Below are 22,796 nucleotides of genomic sequence, written 5' to 3'. Positions count from 1 at the left end.
AAATAATAATACTAAAAGCATACTAACAAAGCAATCATGTCTTCTCAAAATAACATGGCCAAAGAAAGTTATCCCTACAAAATCATATAGTCTGGCTATGCTCTATCTTCACCACACATAGTATTTAAATCATGCACAACCCCGATGACAAGCCAAGAAATTGTTTCATACTTTTGATGTTCTCAAACTTTTTCAATCTTCACGCAATATATGGGCGTGAGCCATGGACGTAGCACTATATGTGGAATAGAATGGTGGTTGTGGAGAAGACAAAAAGGGAGAAGATAGTCTCACATCAACTAGGCGTATCAACGGGCTATGGAGATGCCCATCAATATGTGAGTGAGTAGGGACTGCCATGCAACGGATGCATTGGAGCTATAAGTGTATGAAAGCTCAACAAAAGAAACTAAGTGGGTGTGCATCCAACTTGCTTGCTCACGAAGACCTAGGGCAGTTTGAGGAAGCCCATCATTGGAATATACAAGGCAAGTTCTATAATGTAACGTTCCCACTAGTATATGAAGGTGACAAAATAGGAGACTCTCTATCATGAAGATCATGGTGCTACTTTGAAGCACAAGTGTGGTAAAAGGATAGTAGCATTGTCCCTTCTCTCCTTTTCTCTCATTTTTTTCTTTTTTTATTTGGGCCTTCTCTTTTTTATGGCCTCTTTTTTTCTCTTTTTTTCGTCTGGAGTCTCATCCCGACTTGTGGGGGAATCATACTCTCCATCATCCTTTCCTCACTTGGGACAATGCTCTAATAATGATGATCATCACACTTTTATTTACTTACAACTCAAAAATTACAACTCGATACTAAAACAAAATATGACTCTATGTGAATGCCTCCGGCAGTGTACCGGGATGTGCAATGAATCAAGAGTGACATGTATGAAAAAATTATGAATGGTGGCTTTACCACAAATACGATGTCAACTACATGATCATGCAAAGCAATATGACAATGATGTAATGTGTCATAACAAATGGAACGGTGGTAAGTTGCATGGCAATATATCTCGGAATGGCTATGGAAATGACATAATAGGTAGGTATGGTGGCTGTTTTGAGGAAGGTATATGGTGGGTTTATGGTACCGGTGAAAGTTGCGCGCTACTAGAGAGGCTAGCAATGGTGGAAGGGTGAGAGTGCGTGTAATGCATGGAATCAACATTAGTCATAAAGAACTGACATCACTACTAGGAAAAGGGATATAGATGGAAATGACACTAATGGCGCACCAGACATGTGGTGTGCCATTAGTATATACTAATGGCGCACCATGTGTTGGTGCGCCATTAGTGTCCAAATACTAATGGCGCACCACATCCACGGTGCGCCATTAGTAACAATTTTTTTTAATTTTTTTTCAAAACTACTAATGGCGCACCGTGGGAGTGGTGCGCCATTACTAGTTGAACTAGTAATGGCGCACCACTCCCACGGTGCGCCATTAGTAACTTGGCCAGCACTTCCACCGAATGCACCCCCCCCCCCCCCCCGTGGACCGTCTTTTCAGTTTTTTTAAAAAAATAAAAAAAATGATGGAAATGTCAAAAAAATAAAAGAAAATAAGTTTCCCATGTGATATGTGGTCTAGTTGTTGTGAAAATTTACAAATATGAATTTCGACTTTATTTGCGAAATCTCTCGAGAATTTGTAAAATGGGCATAACTTTTGCGTACGAACTCGGATGAAAAAGTTTTTTATATGAAAAATCATCTACTCGAAAAGTTACATCCGAATTTAACTGGGGGAATGCTGTTAAACATTTTCAAAATCCCCAAAAACCTAACAGAAAAAAAGTTACGGGGCTTCTAAGATCTAGAGGCAAAAAAATCAAAAAATTTCAAATTTACTAGTGGCGCACCATATGCTAGGTGCGCCACTAGTAACAGAAAAAAATGGTTTTGAAAAAAACTTTGAATTATTTTTCAAAATATGATACGTAATATGATCGGGAAGTTTGAAATATTTTTTCAAAATTTCATCATACTCATGAACATGAACAAAGTCCTAGACATCAGCAAGGTTTAATAGGATTGATATGATAGATATATCAACAAGTGCCTGTGAAGTGAGGTGGTGCTGGGGTTGGATAGAACTATGAAGTTAAGCGTGCTTGGGTTGGAGTAGTGTGAGGATCGGTGACCTTTCGGGAAGTTTGACCACAGAGTGCAATTTGACTTGAGATTAAGCATATTGACTCGAGATTAAGCCATAGTGACCCGAGATTAAGAAAAAAATAAAAAAAATTGAATTTTTTAAAAAATATGAAAAAAATGAATTTTTTTTTTAAAAATGAAAAAATTGGAAAAAATTATTACTAATGGTGCACTTCTATGTGGTGCGCCATTACTAAGTCAGATAGTAATGGCGCACCTCTAGGCATACTAATGGCGCACTACTGGTGCGCCATTAGTATCTGGTATACTAATGGCGCACCAGTGGTGCGCCATTAGTAAAAAATACTAGTGGCGTGATACTAATGGCGCACCAGTAGTGCGCCATTAGTAGGCAAAACTGGTGCGCCATTAGTAGGCCTTTTCCTAGTAGTGCATACTTATTGCAAAAAATCTATTAGTTATCGAAACCAAGTACTATGCGCATGCTCCTAGGGGGATAGATTGGTAGGAAAAGACCATCCCTCATCCCCGACCGCCACTCATAAGGAAGACAATAAATAAATAAATCATGCTCCGACTTCATCACATAACGGTTCACCATACGTGCATGCTACGGGAATCACAAACTTTAACACAAGTATTTCTCAAATTCACAACTACTCAACTAGCATGACTCTAATATCACCATCTTTATATCTCAAAACAATCATCAAGTATCAAACTTCTCATAGTATTCAATGCACTTTTATGATAGTTTTTATTATACCCATCCTGGATGCCTATCATATTAGGACCAATTTTATAACCAAAGAAAATTACCATGCTGTTATAAAGGACTCTCAAAATAATATAAGTGCAGCATTAGAGATCAATAATTTCTATAAAATAAAACCACCACCTCGCTCTAAAAATATAAGTGAAGCACTAGAGCAAAATTATCTAGCTCATAAGATATAAGTGAAGCACATACAGTATTCTAATAAATTATGATTCATGCGTGTCTCTCCCAAAAGGTTTGTAAAGAAAGTATGATTGTGGTAAACTAAAAAACAAAGAATCAAATCATACAAGACGCTCCAAGCAAAACATATATCATGTGGTCAATAAAAATATAGCCTCAAGTAAAGTTACCGATGGAAGAAGACGAAAGAGGGGATGCCTTCCGGGGCATCCCCAAGCTTAGGCTTTTGATTGTCCTTGAATTTTACCTTGGGGTGCCTTGGGCATCCCCAAGCTTAGGCTCTTGCCACTCCTTATTCCAAAATCCATCAAATCTTTACCCAAAACTTGAAAACTTCACAACACAAAACTCAACAGAAAAATCTCATGAGCTCCGTTAGTATAAGAAAACAAACCACCACTTAAGGTACTGTAATGAAGTCATTCCTTATTTATATTGGTGTTATACCTACTTTATTCCAACTTCTGTATGGTTCATACACTCTGATACTAGCCATAGATTCATCAAAATAAGCAAACAACACACGTAAACCAGAATGTGTCAAAAACAGAACAGTATGTAGTAATATGTAGGTTTAGAATACTTCTCTAACCCCAGACGTGAGGAATTTGTCTATTAATCATCTTCAAAAAGAATCGACCTAATCGCACTCTCCAGTAAAAGTTGCAGCAAATCTCGTGAGCACTAAAGTTTCTGTTTTTACAGCAAGATCACTAAAACATCCCCAAGTCTTCCCAAAGGTTCTACTTGACACAAACACTAATTAAAAGCATAAAACCACATCTAAACAGAGGCTGAACGAATTATTTATTACTAAACATAAACAAAAATAAAATTGGGTTGCCTCCCAACAAGCGCTATCGTTTAACACCCCTAGCTAGGCATAAAAACAAGAATAGATCTAGATTTTGCCATGATAATGATAGGGCAAATTGCGAAAACTCATCTCATACTCCCTACGTTCAGCGGCAAGTTTTCTTTGTGGCAAGCAAAAGTAATCAAAAGGGCTAAATTTAATGGGACAAAATTCCCCAATATCAAGCTCGGGAGGTATTGATTCCTCCTTTGGCCCCTCATATTGTACAACCAATTCATCATTATAAGCATCCTTTTGGCAAAAAGTCATGAGCCTTTGTTCAAGAGAAAAACCTAACCCATTATTCTGGATGGCAAAATTACTATTAAGTTCAGAAATCCTGTCAACTAGAATGTCGGTAGGAACCCTTTTTCTAAGGTTTTCATTAAAAGCAACATGATCTGAAGATCGTAAACACATAATGTCTTCTTGATAAAAAAGGATTGCTTCTATGGGAGGACGGCCGCCGTCCACCCTATAATGCGCAAAAATTTCATTGGCTTCTTTTATTATGAATCTGAACTCATGCGCTAAAAAGATGGTAGCTGCTCGCTTAACAGAAGAATGCTCAACATTAGAAAATTAAAGAAAAATCCTTTGGATGTAAGGGTGCATATGAATAAATTGTCTTTCAAGTTCAACTATGAGCAAAGATATAGCATCCGCAAAACTACTAGTTTTATGGAGAATAGACCCTCCCATAGTAGGTAAAGCACCGGCACAAGTAAAGAAATCTTGAATAACTCCTTTTACAATAATATTACCACTACCAATCCAAAAGTTTTCAGTGTGTAAAATAGTAGGTTCTTCATGAGGATCAACAAAAGCATCAATGTTTTCCATGTTATCACCACTATCCTTATCAACGATAACCTCCCCAGTTTCAGACATGATGGCAGCAAGAGGCAAGCAAAAAGAGATGAACGAAAAAGAGGGCGAATAAAACGGCAAGGATGAAGTGGGGGAGAGGAAAACGAGAGGCAAATGGCAAATAATGTAATGCGAGGGATAAGAGTTTGTTATGGGTACTTGGTATGTCTTGAGTTGTGAGTAGATCTCCCCGGCAACGGCGCTAGAAATCTTTCTTGCTATCTCTTGAGCACTGCGTTGGTTTTCCCTTGAAGAGGAAAGGGTGATGCAGCAAAGTAGTGTATGTATTTCCCTCAGTTTTTGAGAACCAAGGTATCAATCTAGTAGGAGACTACACGAAAGTCCCTCGTACCTACACAAACAAATAAGAACCTCGCAACCAACGCGATAAAGGGGTTCTCAATCCCTTCACGGTCACTTACGAGAGTGAGATATGATAGAGATAATAATAATAAGATAAATATTTTTGGTATTTTTATGATATAGATTGAAAGTAAAGATTGCAAAATAAAATATATGGGAAACTTATATGATAAAAGATAGACCCGGAGGCCATAGATTTCACTAGTGGCTTCTCTCAAGATAGCATAAGTATTACGGTGGGTGAACAAATTACTGTCGAGCAATTGATAGAAAAGTGCATAATTATGAGAATATCTAGGCATGATCATGTATACAGGCAGCACGTCCGCGACAAGTAGACCAAAACGATTCTGCATGTACTACTATTACTCCACAAATCGACCGCTATCCAGCATGCATCTAGAGTATTAAGTTCATAAGAACAGAGTAACGCATTAGGCAAGATGACATGACGTAGAGGGATAAACTCAAGCAATATGATATAAAACCCATCTTTTTATCCTCAATGGCAACAATACAATACGTGCCTTGCTGCCCTTGCTGTCGCTGGGAAAGGACACCGCAAGCTTGAACCCAAAGCTAAGCACTTCTCCCATTGCAAGAAAGATCAATCTAGTAGGCCAAACCAAACTAATAATTCGAAGAGACTTGCAAAGATAACCAATCATACATAAAAGATTTTAGAGAAGAATCGAATATTGTTCATAGATAAACTTGATCATAAACCCACAATTCATCGGATCTCGACGAACACACCGCAAAAAGAGTTACATCGAATAGATCTCCAAGAAGATTGAGGAGAACATTGTATTGAGATCCAAAGAGAGAGAAGAAGCCATCTAGCTAATAACTATGGACGCAAAGGTCTGTGGTAAACTACTCACACATCATCGGAGAGGTTATGGTGTTGATGTAGAAGCCCTCCGTGATTGATTCCCCCTCCGGCGGAGCTCCGGAAAAGGCCCCAAGATGGGATCTCTTGGGTACAGAAGGTTGCGACGGTGGAAATAGGGTTTCGTGGTGCTCCTGGATGTTTTCGGGGTATATGAATATATATAGGAGGGAGAAGTAGGTCGGTAGAGCTGCGAGGGGCCCACGAGGGTGGGGGCGTGCCTAGGGGGCAGGCGCGCCCTCCTGCCTCGTGGCCACCTCATTTCTTTCTTAACGTCTACTCCAAGTCCTCTGGATTACGTTTGTTCCAAAAATAACTCTCCCAAAGGTTTCATTCCGTTTGGCTTCCATTTGATATTCCTTTTCTGTGAAACAGTGAAATAGGCAAAAAACAGCAATTTGCACTAGGCCTTGGGTTAGTAGGTTAGTCCCAAAAATAATATAAAAGTGTATAAATAAGCCCATTAACATCCAAAACAGATAATATTATAGCATGGAACAATAAAAAATTATAGATACGTTGGAGACGTATCACCCACGATGGGCCGCGGCCCACCCTGGGATTTTGTGTCGGCCCAGGCACCGATTCCCCTCTGTTCTGCTGCGCTTCCGATCTCTACTCGCCCCCAGCCACCTGCCTCGCCGGCAACCTGCCGTCCCCGGACGGCATGATTCTAGGAGGAGACGCCGGACTAACAGGAGGTCTGGAGCTGCACACCCAACAACGTCACCGCTGCCCGGGTGCGCCGCCGTGCCTACCTTCCCAGTCCGTTCAGGGCTTAGGCGTGCAGCAGCCACTAAGCCAACCCGATTTATCCTAAGATACATCCTCTACCCTCAGCAGTCACTCCTCATCACCCATTTTCTAATTGATTCATTACTCATTAGGCAGGACGGTCATTAGGGTTTGCTGTGTACTGAGTGCTACCTACACTTAATGGTTCAGATGTATTTCAGTAATCTTTAGTACCTGTAAAGTTCACAGGGTTTCAAAATTCCGGCCCTAGGAACAGACACTAGTCATTTCGGATTGTTGGTCATAGTGACATTGACCCAGATTACTACTGCAAGCTAGGTTTGTTGACAATTTTACTTGTCTTTCTTACTCATTCGATATGATATCCAATTATTCACGTCGATTAGTTGCTAACAATAAGTGCTATACCAACTTCTTGATTTAGATTCTGGACGGTCTCTTACTGCAGTTACAATTCTGCATACTTGTCCTAGTAAGCTCACAAGTAATGATTGAGCCATTACATCTATGCTTGCCTTGTCATGTTTGTTGTCAATATTCTTTTAGGCTGGACCACCCTATTTCAAAATACTGGAATCGCAGACATGACTGAATAATATTTGTCTGTGTGATGTCTTCCATCATGTGTGGGAAACGAACACTGCATTGTATAGAAAGAAAGTGTTATTTCCACCTTTTACATATACTACGATCTTTTACATGGAATACAATCTGCCTGCTTCCTTTGTATCGCACCACCAGCACTCCACCCTTGAAGCTAAACATTATGCCACTCATAATTCCTTAGTTTATTTGTTCAAATACGAATTTGGTATGATTCTAATGTTCCTACTTCAGTTTTGAAATGTGTGTCTGCTTGTTATAGAAGATGTTTGTTTTTCTGTGTGTGGTCTGGTCAGCATGGTTGGGGTGAAGTTTGCATATGCAGGGGTTTATAGGGAGACACTATTTGAGTTGAATCTGCAATGCATTCCATGGATAATCTGACTACTTTTTATGTTTTCATGAATCTCAGATACTGAACAACATCATAATGATTATGAGCTAGCGCGCATGAAAAGAATAAAGCAGAACAATGCCATGGCTGCCAAACTTGGCATTAAGGGACTGGAATCAAGTTCTGATGCAATGCAATGCAAATACTCTCCACCTACCGATTCACGCTCAGAATATGATCCTAACAGTGATTCTGATCTAGAGGGAGACCCAAGTCAATGTAGCTCCCTAGTGGAGGAGTTAGAGGCAGATGCCCTATCTTATTCACCCATCAAGGTGCTTGCTCTAACTTTCCAAGGTTATATTTGGTCGCACATATCTTGCAACTGATGCTTTGCATTGCTTCTACTTTGTTGAACTGCCATTAGCTTAGTTTACACATCGTGTATGTGAATATGCCCTGCCTATCCATTTTCAGTACATATTCCATCTATCATCATACCATATTTATCCATTCAAATGTTGTTCTTGTGTATCAGACGTTCAAAAGGAAGAGGGTGATTGCTGATCGTGGAGGAGTACGAGCAGAGTATTTGGAAAGGTAGAGACACCTGATAAATCAAATAGCCCATTAGGTGTAGTTGCAATATCACCTGACCCACAAAACATGGCCCCAACTCTAGCAGACTCTAGCCTTATTACACTGGCCATCTCTGATGCCCCAACTCAGCAGACCCCAATTGCAGCAAACAGTATGATGATGCCAGTTGACATAGCACCAGCTCTATGATGCAAAACCCCCATTCCAACAAAGAGTACACCAAATCCAGTTGCCAAATCCCTTTTCGAACAAGAGAGAGCCCCAATTGCAGCAAATAGGACCCCTGTTGTCAGGAACTTTGTGCGCATCTTTCCTTCATGGAAAGATTATACCGCAGACACAAAAAAAATTCCAGTCTTCATTCGCAACTTACGTGTAAGTAATGCACTAATTTATTCATGGTAATTATTGCATATGTTCGTGCTGACAGAAGACACAAGATTTCATTCTTTTAAATAGGCGAGGGCCAAAGTGGATAGTCAACACGAGCAAGGGTTGGTTGCGCTTTTCAAGCACTCGTTGATGAAGTATCGTTCCTACCTAAGGCAAGCGCACTTTGATGGCAAGCCTCTAAATGATATTTCTATAAAGTCTCGGGTGCTACATTTATCAGACAGTGACTAGAATAATCTTGTTACACATTGGTGTCGTCTGCAGCGTAAGGTACTGTCTATGATATCACATCAAAATTTGAACTACATTTCTACATGTGCCTTACCGTCTCATGTACAAAAACTGTTTGCACAAGAACATTCATTCTCAAGGGGCCATAGAATCTCGCAACTATGCTGCACACTACATTGCTCTTGTGAGTACCCCTTGCCCTGTATGACCATACTTACTTTCATACCTGGTTGATTATGTAGCATCACTGCACATGTTAGCCTTGTTATCGTCCATTTGGTGGACATTATAAGATCTGTATGGACTCTTACATAAATTTATAATCAACCCAATGCTTTTGGAGAGGTTTAGCTCTGCAGTCCTCTTGTAAGGACTGAACGTCGTCTATCACTGTACTTACATTAACAGCTACTCCCTCCGTCCCATAATATAAGAATGTCTTGTACAGTACACCAGTGTTCAAAACACTCTTATATTATGGGAAGAGGGATTGGTTCATTGTGTAGCATTCTGCATCTTATCTCTCTCGCCCACCATTTACTAAAAAATATCAGATCTATATGTAATCTTACCAAAAATTTGAATACATAGACAATGCCAGTGCAGAAGTGTAGCCCATTGCTCTTGTCAGTGCATTTTGTCCTGTAACGCTTGTACTTCCAGGGATTGGTAGTTGAGTATGTAGCATCAATCTGCATCTTATCCTCATTATCCTCTATCCCTTCCAGTACTATCATATCTATAATTACTCTCTACAAAATGCAAAATACAGGCAATGCTTATGAAGAAGATTTTGTGCTAAAATTCTTGAGTTATCCTTCCTTTGACATGGAGAAGGGCATTATAAAGCCGGTGTTCACTGTTAATGTAAGTCAATCCTTCTAGAGCCTTTATCCTCAGCTGCTATTTAATTTTCTCATACTCCCTATCATTAACTGCTGTTTAGTTTGTTGTTTCCATCAAAATGCATGTTCTCAACAACCGTAAGTTCCAAGTTTTACTTGTAAAACCAAATTCCTTATTCATACCGTGCACATTACTCAATACTCCCTATATGGATGCCTGTTTTTGTGGATCTATAATCTATGTGAAGCAGCCCATGTTTGTACTTTGTCATCTCCTGTTTTATCTTACTGATGTGGTTGATGATATGAACAACATGCCATGCACATTAACCAAAATAGATACAATGATTGTCTTTACCCTTCATCTATGCTTGTTATGTTGACATGGTAATCCAGTAGCATGGTCAAGCTCCCCACATAATGAACAATGCCAAATTATGCTACTGATATTTTGAACTTACTCTTTATTTTCTAATTTGAAATTGGATGGAATTGACAGCACAATTATCATCTTTGTTTATACAGGTGCAAAACCTGTCATCTCTCTGCTTGTTTCAGGGTGATATGCTTGATGGCATGCACAAGTCTGGCAAAGGCTGTGAGACAAACCCAACATATATTGCAGCAAAGAAGGCAAAACGTCTTGAGGATACCGAGACAACCCCAAAGTCTTGTCTTGATGCAGTGTTCAAGTTACTTGAGACTAGTAGTCAAAGAAGCTCACAGAATTCGCTGTCTGAATCAGTTCAACTTCTTCAGTCCCATGTTCTAGCAGAAAGGCATTCTACAACTCAACTTCGACTTAAAGTCCTATCTCTAAGAATGATTGCGGAGAATACCAATGGAACCTCATTGCTGAATACTACACCTGGAAGCTATGACCGACATGCTGGGCCGGTCTCACAGTCTTGCTCAGCAGCTTGCGCAGTAGTTCCCATGCAAGGCTAACCTTTCTTGAACTTTCTTGGAAGTGGTCTTGGTTCAGTATTATTTTGTTACACTGCAATGGCACCCAGTTTTTGTAATCTACTTCTTCGTTGCGCTTTATGATCACTGGTGGCGAACTTTGATGCCTAGTGGATGAAATATACCATAAATCCTTTATTGTATAGTGTAAGTTTATTCTAAGTTATTATGTCGTAATTTCTTTATTGTATAGAGTAGGTTTGTTCTTAATTCCTACTAGTTATTGCCATCATTCGCTATCTGAAATAATGGAGAAAATCGGATGTAGTCGACCGGGCCGAAACATTCGCCTCCAACGGGCCTGCTTTTAGCGGGTCACAATTGGGTCGGCCTGCAACTTTCTTGGGCCTGAAAGGCCATTGGGGCCTTCACAGTTTGCGCCAAACCGACAACTTACACTGGCCTATACTCGGCCCAAAGTTTAGTTGGGCCTTTAGTGGACCAATGCTTAGTTGGGCCCATGTAGCTTTGGGCCATTAACAGGCTGAATATTTTGCTGGCCTGTTATGGCCCAGAAGAAACCATCGGCCTTTAGCAGCCCAAAATGCATGTTGGGCCTCAATTTTCACTAGTCGTCGACGGGCCTTCAGCAGGCTGAAATGTAGACCGGTCCTTTTTTGGCTCAGTTATATGACGTTCCATTACCATGCCGAAACATATCTCGGGCCTTAGTTGGCCCACTGATATCATGGGCCTTTAAGAGGCCGAAAGCTTAGTAGAGGCATCAATGGGCCGAATTATACGACAAGCCTTTAATAGGCCCAAAGTAATGTTACGCTAAACTGTTGCCACATTTATCATGGGCCATTAGAGGGCCGGATGTCGCATCAGACCATATATGGCCCATGCGCAGCACGGGCCATTCCTAGTCCAAAAGACACACCGGGCTGAAATGGGCCCATGTCTACATCGGGCCTCTAACAGGCCGGAGTGTCACTGGGCCGTAATTGGGCCCCATTATTCAGCGAACAATTAACGGGCCATATCTAGCTTCGGGTCGTAAATGGGCCATGTTTAAACATGTCGTTATTGGGCTCGCCCACTAGTACCCGAGTAAATACTACGGGCCTTTGACTGGGCTGGCCTTTTTAACCTATATGGGCCTCTGTTGGGCCCTGTCATGTGTCGATGTATCATAGGCATGTCTCCTCCATTGGACGGACGGCATCTGGCCCACCGAGGAGACGACACATGTTTCCTCTAGCCAGTGATGATTTTACATGTGGAAAATCCCCATTGGTCCAAGCTGTTAATGGGTTATCGAATCCAAACCGGAACCCGATAGCTTAATGGCGACCCGTTACGGTGGATGCATCGTGTCGGTTACCCTTGACGAAAGCTGTGACGCCCCAAGACCGGAGCTTCAGATGCCTTCCATGTTTTTCGAGTTTCGTCGGGTGATTTCTTTTGTTTGTTGCATCCATCTTTGCACCTTGAGCATTGCATCATGTCATCATGCCATTTCATTTTTTTTAAAACTCAACTAAATAAAATGCATAGATCTTTGATCTATTTAAATTGAGGGAACTCACGTGGTGATTTATCTATATAACATATCCTCCCAATACATTAGGGAGCTATATTAAATATTTCATTAATTTGGTATTAAACATAACACACGCGCAAACAAATCCCATGCCTTTTCTGCTTCGAGTTGACCTCCAAACCTTGTCAATATTTCTTTCTTTGTTTATCGGAGCCCCATCAAAAATCTCAACATTTTTGGACTTTCCCAACCCTCACTTCCTATCCAAACCATTTGAATTAAATCCAAATGCGTTTGAATTTAATTCCTCCCATCTTGCCACTTCTGTTTTTCTGTGATCATGCTTATTTTTATGAGTCCAGGAAAATTGTCCTCATGCTCAAATTCTTTTCCCTAAAACCCCTTATTTTTCCTTTCTCTCTAATTCTTTTCGGTTAAAGAAATTAATTAGGGAGAGGGAGAAGAGAGTCCAGCCCAACTGGGCCTCTCATCGGCCCAACCTTCCCCAGCCAAGTCGGCCAATAGGCCCTCCCCCGCGGCCCACCTAGGCCAGCCGGCCTCTTTTGCCCCTCCTTGGCCCGCACCCCTCTAACCCTAGCCTCTCTCATACCCCTGGGATCTCCCTCGTCCATAGCCCTCGTCTCCCTCCAGGCCGCCGCTCGCGCACGCAGCCAGTGCCAGGAGCTCGATCCCCTCGATCTCTCTCCCCATCCCCTCCGCTCGTTTTTCTCCCTCGTCTCCCACCTCACGCACCAGAGAGGAGCTCACGCATCGCCATGCCCCTGCTCTCCGTCTTCCTCGCTGGCCTCTCCTCTCCTGCACCTCGTCACCGGTGCCGGCAAGCCTGCGCCGCCGCCGCCGAGCTCCACCAGGACCACGCCGGCCCTTCCTCCTTCCACACCGTACCTCTGCTCCGCACCGCCACCCTCGGCCATGGCCTCCCTCCTCCCGAGCCTGACCTCGTTTCCTCCGTTCTCGCCTGTTCGTCACGCGCCTGCAACGCTCGGCCTCCTGCCCAAGTCCAGGCCGCCGCCGCGCCTTCTTGCCTCCTCCGCCCCAAGTTCGTCGCCGTCCTCACCCATCTCCGGCCAGACCCGACGCCCACGGACCGGATCCACCCTTCCCCACCATCTCTCCATGTCACCGGAGTCCCAGCGTTGCCGCCGCGAGTACCTAGCACCGCCTGCTTTTGCTGTTCTGCTCGGGAACGAGCGAGCGAGCCTGGCGCACCTGAAGCGCCTCCATGGATCGCTTGCCCGACGCATGGGCCGTGCCCTTCCCCCTGTACAAGCGGCTGCACCTCGTCATGTTTCTGTCCAATGCCGCAAGTCCGAGACCGCCCCAAACCACGTCGTCTTGCCGGATCATCAAGACCAACTCGGTTTTCGCAAGTACCTCTACTCCCGAAGGCATTGGATGCATCAAGTTCCACTACCGTCGCAAAACCCGAGATGAAGTACCCCTACGGTTCATCGAGACCGGCAGATCACAAAATCGTCCTGGATATCGTCAAGTACCACGACGACCCTCGAAGAGTTTGGGTTCGTCAAGTTCCACTACCGTGGCATGAACCACTACTCCCACGACGACGTGTTTATCACTACCGTCGACCCTCCAAGACCCCGTGGATGTCAAGTTCCTCGCCGTGATCCCGAACATCTACAGAAAACTTGTGCGACTAAGAACGTGAACGACTACCGTTGCCATGATCGCTAGTACCACCACCATCGCCGAGGACCGATAGTACCACTACTTCCACTACCGTCGCCACGAGAAGGACTACTTCCCACAACAAACCGTGAACGACTACTTCCCTATGACCGTCCCGAGAACGTCTACTTCCCCTACACCGCATCAAACTCGAACCGCTCCGATAACGCACGCTTCGAAGGTTAAACCCCGAGACGGCCGCCCGTGAATGAATGCATGTGTGATGTATGATATGCTCGTGCTTGCACCGTGCTCAAATTGTCGGTGCATGTTGCCCCTCTTTTTTCCTTGTCACCGACATGTAGAAACCCGGTTCCCGGGATCACCCCACCATCTTGCATGACACGCTCATGTCACTTTTCCTTTTGCACCGGTATCTCTATGAGCTACCGGAACCGATATGTTGTCGTGGCACCATTTTCGGATTCGTTGCCGTGGCACCCCTTTCGTTTTCGCCACGATGACTAATGCTTCATAAAATGCTCTTATCAACATTTTCATAAAAATTGCTAAAAACTTGCATATGTCATTCGCATCATGATAATGACATGTAAAATGTTAAGAATATTGTTTGCTTTAAATTGCTAAATGCATATGAGGATTTACCGGAATTGTTGTTTGTTGTTCCGGCCTCATTTAAACTTGCCTAAATGTTTAGTTTACTCATGCTTCACCTCTTGCCATGTTAACCAACATTTAATATTGTTGAGTACCTAACCGGGAGTGAACTAAATAATTGATTTGGTGTTCCATCAATATGCAACCCGTTGCATATTGAGCTCCACTTAATTTGTATTTTTGGTTGTTGCACTTTGCCATGTCATGTATCATTAAACTGGACATGCATCATACTTGGTTGTGCATCGTGCCATGCTTATGTGATGTTTGTTTTCTATGTTGTGTGCTTCTTTCCGGTGTTGCTTCTTCGGGTTGGTTCCGGTAACATCGCGTTTGTGAGGAACCGTTCGACTACGTCCGTTTGTCTTCTTCATGGGCTCGTTCTTCTTCCTTGCGGTATTTCAGGCAAGATGACCATACCCTCGAAATCACTTCTATCTTTGCTTGCTAGTTGCTCGCTCTTTTGCTATGCCTATGCTGCGATACCTACCACTTGCTTATCATGCCTCCCATATCGTTAAACCAAGCCTCTAACCCACCTTGTCCTAGCAAACCATTGTTTGGCTATGTTACCGCTTTGCTCAGCCCCTCTTATAGCGTTGTTAGTTGCAGGTGAAGATTGAAGTTTGTTCCTTGTTGGAACATGGAGATGTTGTTCCTTGTTGGAACATGTTTACTTGTTGGGATGTCACAATATCTCTTATCTAATTAATGCATCTATATACTTGGTAAAGGGTGGAAGGCTCGGCCTTATGCCTGGTGTTTTGTTCCACTCTTGCCGCCCTAGTTTCCGTCATATCGGTGTTATGTTCCCGGATTTTTGCGTTCCTTACGCGGTTGGGCTATAATGGGAACCCCTTGACAGTTCGCCTTGATTAAAACTCCTCCAGCAATGCCCAACATTGTTTTACCATTTGCCACCTAGCCTTTTTATTTCCCTTGGGTCAGCCAGCCCGAGGGTCATCTTATTTAACCCCCCGGGCCAGTGCTCCTCTGAGTGTTGGTCCAAACTAGAGTCCTGTGCAGCGCCCCCTCGGGGAAACTCGAGGTTTGGTTTTAGTTGTATGGAGCGCTCATCTGAGTGTGCCCTGAGAATGAGATATGTGCAGCTCCTATCGGGATTTGTCGGCACATTCGGGCGGTGTTGCTGGATTTGTTTTAACTTGTCGAAGTTGTCTTGTAGAACCGGGATACTGAGTCTGATCGGAATGTCTCTGGAGAAGGTATATCCTTCATTGACCGTGAGAGCTTGTCATGGGCTAAGTTGGGACTCCCCTGCAGGGATTTGAACTTTCGAAAGCCGTGCCTGCGGTTATGGGCAGATAGGAATTTGTTAATGTCCGGTTGTAGAAAACCTGAAGTTTATCTTAATTAAAATACATCAACCGCGTGTGTAACCGTGATGGTCTCTTTCCGGCGGAGTCCGGGAAGTGAACACGGTGTTGGAGTTATGCTTGACGTACGTTGTTTTAGGATCACTTCTTGATCATACTTTTATCGAACATGCTTTGCCTTCTCTTCTCGCTCTCATTTGCGTATGTTAGCCACCATATATGCTAGTCGCTTGCTGCAGCTCCATCTCATACTTTTACCTTACCCATAAGCTTAAATAGTCTTGATCGCGAGGGTGCGAGATTGCTGAGTCCCCGTGACTCACAGATACTTCCAAAACCAGCTTGCAGGTGCCGATGAGTCCGAGCAGATGACGCAACCAAGCTTAGGAGGAGCTCAATGAAGATCGTGCCCTTTGTGTCGTTTCGTTCTAATTGATCAGTAGTGGAGCCCAGTTGGGGTCGATCGGGGATCTGTATAGCTTTTGGGGTAGTCTTCTTTTATTTTGGTTCCGTAGTCGGACCTTGATTGTATCTGGATGATGTAATGCTTTATTCATGTATTGTGTGAAGTGGCGATTGTAAGCCAACTTTGTACCTATGTCCCTTATGTATTACATTGGTTGTGTGAAGATTACCTCACTTGCAACATTGCTTTCAATGCGGTTATGCCTCTAAGTCGTGCTTCGACACGTGGGAGATATAGCTGCATCGAGGGCGTTACAAGTTGGTATTAGAGCCTTCCCTGACCTTAGGAGCCCCACTGCTTGATCGAATTAGCTGCCGTTGTTGAGTCTAGAAAAATGTTTTGAGTCATTTAGGAATTATATATCAGAGAGTTTAGGAATTCTTTTTACTCCCCAGTCCCTTCATCGCTCTGGTAAGGCATCCCGACGTAGAGTTTTGACTATTCTCTTCTCAAAATTCACTAAAAAAAATTTAGGATCACGCGGGTATCTTGGAATCATTCCGATGGTTTTGTGACGAGAACATTGTCTTGGTGCCTCCTGTCAGGGGTTTTGTGGCAGTGTCCCGGGGAGTTGAGCTCCGAGGTGTTGTCGTCAATATTTTATCGTTGCAGTTCTGGAATACCTGAGATTAGTTTCGCCGACATCGAAAATCTCTTTTATGCAGTTGTTGGTGAGATAACCTCGACGCCACCCAGTACTGGGTCGGGAGTTCGGGAGTATTGCCATAACTTGTATAACGGATGCTTTTCGAAGGTTGAGGTAGATGATTTTCGAAGGTTCTTGGTTATGTGTTGAAGGATGGATACAACTGGATGTAGGATTTGCTAGTTTTGGGTGAGATATTATGCTTCCCCTGTATCCCCAATACCTGATTGCATAACCGGAAAATTTTGGGAGTTTATAAGTGGGAATTCAAGTAGCTCTTAGGATATCTTTCCGACAGATGTATGATATGAAATTGGGGTTCGACGTCTAGTGGGCCGCCTATCCACGGTTGGTTTTACAGTGGTCTCCTTGTGTCTTAAAGAGTCCTTGGCTATGCCGACTCGGGGACACTTCGTATGTCATGTGCACTGCCTTGTACATGATGGTGATGTACGATCGAGCCCGTGTAGGCCCCACCACGAAAACTTCGGACGAAATCTCTATCATATGTTTGTTCCGGCTTATTCTGCAAGCCAATCCTTTGTTTTGTTTTGAGTTGTGGTATTCGAGTTGCTTCGAAGTCAAATGTTGATTCCATACCTTCCCCAAATGGTGTTCTCATACTCTGTTGTGAATACCAATCCTTCTTGATCATCAATATTGTTTTGTCAATCCTTTTTAACCGGTGTGCTTCTCTTCAAGTGGATCCGATCACTTCAACATTCGCAAGATCAATTATCAGTTCTTCTCAATGGTGTTTGTTTCATCCGTCTCCAAGTTGCCTTTGTTTTTCCCGCCCACCCACCCTTTTTCCTCTAGGACTAAGATTTCTTTATCAAGTATCCTTTTTATTCTTGTGAAGTCTCTCCATTCTTTTCCATCAATGTTCTTACCCGGTGATGCTCATGAAGATTTTAACGGACCTTCTAGTTCATCATTATTCATTCTTTTCTTCTCCGGTGGAACCAAGTCAAGCTTTGTGGATCATATCCTTTTTCCTCGTTTCAAATACCTTCTCATGCCGGTGCAATTCTTAATCATTCACCTCTTGCTATTCAATTGTTCCGGAGTGCTGAGGATATCTCAGAAGATGCTAGTGCTTATTCTCATTCATTCAAACTCTTTCGAGGATGCTATCTCAGTCAAGCCATTTAATTCAACCGGTGGAATCTCTCTTTTCAAGCAATCACTTCAACGGTGTTTCTTTTGAGTGGGCCCTAACCCACATGTCTTTTTCTAGGATCTTACCTGACTCTTCTTATTCTCCTGGAGTTATTCTCAAATTCATTTCAAGTATGACGTAAGAATGAATTGTCATCAGTCATATGTCTTCCTCCAAGATCTTTCAAATTCTTTTCACCGTTGGCTCAACCTTTCTATTCGTCATCCCGGAGTATCTCAACAAGTCTTGGTGGTGTTTCTCGTCGTCATTCTCGGATTTTGAGGACTGAAGAAGATTTTCCTCTCAATCTTGCTCCATTCTCTTCAAGATTCATGGTTCTAGCTTGTTTCCATCCTCTCATAATTGTTTTCGATTGTGAGAATTCTTTTCACCCTTCCGGAGCAATTCAGGAGTATTTTCAGCTTGATTTTCTAAAGGCCATCTTTTCAAATATTATTTATTCTCAGCTTTCAGCTCTCTTTCTCCAAATCTTATCGGTGCTTCATTCAAGTGTTCTCTAATCATCTCGGAATCTCTTCGTTCACTTGTATCTAAATTTCCCCAAGTATCCTAATTCGTTTTCCAATTCTTCACGGTGTTTTTCTTTATCTTTTCTTCAATCGTTTTTTTAATTCTTACGGTGTTCGTGCAAGATTCCTCTTCTTTCGTTATCATATCAAATTCATTCATTGTTTCGATTCCACCGGTGTTTCGCTGAAGGCATTCTCAAGTTGGCACGATATCTATCTTAATCTTTTCTATGAGAATAAGTAGTATGTCAAATCCGTTGCTTGTCAGCAATTAAATTATTGAAGGATACGCATAACGTAATTCTTATTCTTGTTCCATCCAAGTGATTAATTCCTTTTTTCTGGAGTGGTTCATCATATCACATTCTCAGTTCGAGATGCTTTTTCTTTTCTTTTCCTGGAGTTCCAAGCTCTCATCATCACGAAGTTCCATCTTAAATCATTACAAGGTTTCACCTTGTGTTTTTTAAACGTCTTTTTCTTGTCGTTACCCTTTGTTACCGGAGTTCTTCATGAAGTTTCTACATGATGGGTCATCAAGGATTTATTTCCTTCTCGAAGTGTTCATCAACATTCTTTTCTAAGGAGCTCAAGTATTCTTCTTCGTGCAATCCAGAGTGCAATTCTTTCTACCATATTATTGGAGATGGTATTATGTCATTCTTGATAATTCGGGTTCATGTTTCATGATTCACATGTTGTTAAGAATGAGGTATTTTAAATCCATCAATCCCTTCTTTGGAGTTATATTGGGTTATATTTCGCCTAAAGCTTTCCCTAAGGATTGTTGCTATTATGGTGCTTATAATTGACCCAAGTTCTTCATTTGTCCTTCCGGTGAATAGTTTCTCGTCTCCTTGTCACATAAACCCAATCAATTTTTTTCCGTGAGTGGCAAGTTTTCACCTCATAATGTTGAGATGCCTTCTATAAGCCCACTTCAAGTTTGTCCTTTCGTTGTTGGTGTTCCAACAACTCCGTTCGACCCTTCTCCTAAAGATGCCTTTTCAAGCTCTTTTGTGGTAGAAGTTGGCTTTTCTTCTCCATTCTTTTATTTCAACGATCTATATTCTATTTCTCTCTTCCGGAGGCATTGCGACGTTGTTCTTTTCACCCATCATCTCGTTTTGTCAAAGATCATGTTCTTTTCATGCCTATCCATTTAACCGGAGTGTTGTGCCCTTTTGCTCAAGTTCTTTTCGCCTTATCAAGCCTTGCATTTCTTTTCTACCGGAGTGCTGTCCGAATTTGTTCTTACTTGTTACTCTTCTCTACCGGAGTGCCTTCAACTTTGTTCTTCTTTGTTGCATTCTTTCTTTCAATTTGTTCAACCTCTCAAGAGTCGTGGTTTCACTCGTTTGTCAAAGAAGCAACTTAGTTTTACCTCTTCCCTGTCTCTTCCGTTTTCTCTCCGGTGCCATTCTAGATCTCGGGACGAGATCCTCTTGTAGTGGTGGAGTGTTGTGACGCCCCAAGACCGGAGCTTCAGATGCCTTCCATGTTTTTCGAGTTTCGTCGGGTGATTTCTTTTGTCTGTTGCATTCATCTTTGCATCTTGAGCATTGCATCATGTCATCATGCCATTTCATTTTAAAAAAAAAACTCAACTAAATAAAATGCATAGATCTTTGATCTATTTAAATTGAGGGAACTCACCTGGTGATTTCTCTATATAACATATCCTCCCAATACATTAGGGAGCTATATTAAATATTTCATTAATTTGGTATTAAACATAACGCACGCGCAAACAAATCCCATGCCTTTTCTGCTTCGAGTTGACCTCCAAACCTTGTCAATATTTCTTTCTTTGTTTATCGGAGCCCCATCAAAAATCTCAACATTTTTGGACTTTCCCAACCCTCACTTCCTATCCAAACCATTTGAATTAAATCCAAATGTGTTTGAATTTAATTCCTCCCATCTTGCCACTTCTATTTTTCTGTGATCATGCTTATTTTTATGAGTCCAGGAAAACTGTCCTCATGCTCAAATTCTTTTCCCTAAAAGCCCTTCTTTTTCCTTTCTCTCTAATTCTTTTCGGTTAAAGAAATTAATTAGGGAGAGGGAGAAGAGAGTCCAGCCCAACTGGGCCTCTCATCGGCCCAACCTTCCCCAGCCAAGTCGGCCAATAGGCCCTCCCCCGCGGCCCACCTAGGCCAGCCGGCCTCTTTTGCCCCTCCTTGGCCCGCACCAATCTAACCCTAGCCTCTCTCAGACCCCTGGGATCTCCCTCGTCCATAGCCCTCGTCTCCCTCCAGGCCACCGCTCGCGCACGCAGCCAGTGCCAGGAGCCCGATCCCCTCGATCTCTCTCCCCATCTCCTCCGCTCGTTTTTCTCCCTTGTCTCCCACCTCACGCACCAGAGAGGAGCTCACACATCGCCATGCCCCTGCTCTCGGTCTTCCTCGCTGGCCTCTCCTCTCCTGCACCTCGTTCCCGGTGCCGACAAGCCTGCGCCGCCGCCGCCGAGCTCCACCAGGACCACGCCGGCCCTTCCTCCTTCCACACCGTACCTCTGCTCCGCACCGCCACCCTCGGCCATGGCCTCCCTCCTCCCGAGCCTGACCACGTTTCCACCGTGCTCGCCTGCTCGTCACGCGCCTGCAACGCTCGGCCTCCTGCCCGAGTCCAGGCCGCCGCCGCACCTTCTTGCCTCCTCCGCCCCAAGTTCGTTGCCGTCCTCACCCATCTCCGGCCAGACCCGACGCCCACGGACCGGATCCGCCCTTCCCCGCCATCTCTCCATGTCACGGAGTCCCAGCGCTGCCACCGCGAGTACCTAGCACCGCCTGCTTTTGCCGTTCTGCTCAGGAACGAGCGAGCGAGCCTGGCGCACCTGAAGCGCCTCCATGGATCGCTTGCCCGACGCATGGGCCGTGCCCTTCCCCCTGTACAAGCGGCTGCACCTCGTCATGTTTCTGTCCAATGCCGCAAGTCCGAGACCGCCCCGAACCATGTCGTCTTGCCGGATCATCAAGACCATCTCGGTTTTCGCAAGTACCTCTACGCCCGAAGGCATTGGATGCATCAAGTTCCACTACCGTCGCAAAACCCGAGATGAAGTACCCCTACGGTTCATCAAGACCGGCAGATCACAAAATCGTCCTGGATATCGTCAAGTACCACGACGACCCTCGAAGAGTTCGGGTTCGTCAGGTTCGACTACCGTGGCGTGAACCACTACTCCCACGACGACGTGTTTATCACTACCGTCGACCCTCCAAGACCCCGTGGATGTCATGTTCCTCGCCGTGATCCCGAACATCTACAGAAAACTTGTGCGACTAAGAACGTGAACGACTACCGTTGCCATGATCGCTAGTACCACCACCATCGCCGAGGACCGATAGTACCACTACTTCCACTACCGTCGCCACAAGAAGGACTACTTCCCACAACAAACCGTGAACGACTACTTCCGCTATGACCGTCCCGAGAACGTCTACTTCCCCTACACCGCATCAAACTCGAACCGCTCCGATAACGCACGCTTCGAAGGTATAACCCCGAGACGGCCGCCCGTGAACGAATACATGTGTGATGTATGATATGCTCGTGCTTGCACCGTGCTCGAATTGTCGGTGCATGTTGCCCCTCTTTTTTCCTTGTCACCGACATGTAGAAACCCGGTTCCCGGGATCACCCCACCATCTTGCATGACACGCTCATGTCACTTTTCCTTTTGCACCGGTATCTCTATGAGCTACCAGAACCGATATGTTGCCGTGGCACCATTTTCGGATTCGTTGCCGTGGCACCCCTTTCGTTTCCGCCACGATGACTAATGCTTCATAAAATGCTCTTATCAACATTTTCATAAAAATTGCTAAAAACTTGCATATGTCATTCGCATCATGATAATGACATTTAAAATGTTAAGAATATTGTTTGCTTTAAATTGCTAAATGCATATGAGGATTTACCGGAATTGTTGTTTGTTGTTCCGGCCTCATTTAAACTTGCCTAAATGTTTAGTTTACTCATGCTTCACCTCTTGCCATGTTAACCAACATTTAATATTGTTGACTACCTAACCGGG

Source organism: Triticum urartu, chromosome 4A (assembly GCF_056163025.1).
Source record: "Triticum urartu cultivar PI428250 chromosome 4A, HENAU_Tu73, whole genome shotgun sequence".
NCBI lineage: Eukaryota > Viridiplantae > Streptophyta > Magnoliopsida > Poales > Poaceae > Triticum > Triticum urartu.
The sequence above is the reverse complement of the archived record's forward strand: the minus strand, read 5'-3'. Positions refer to the sequence as shown.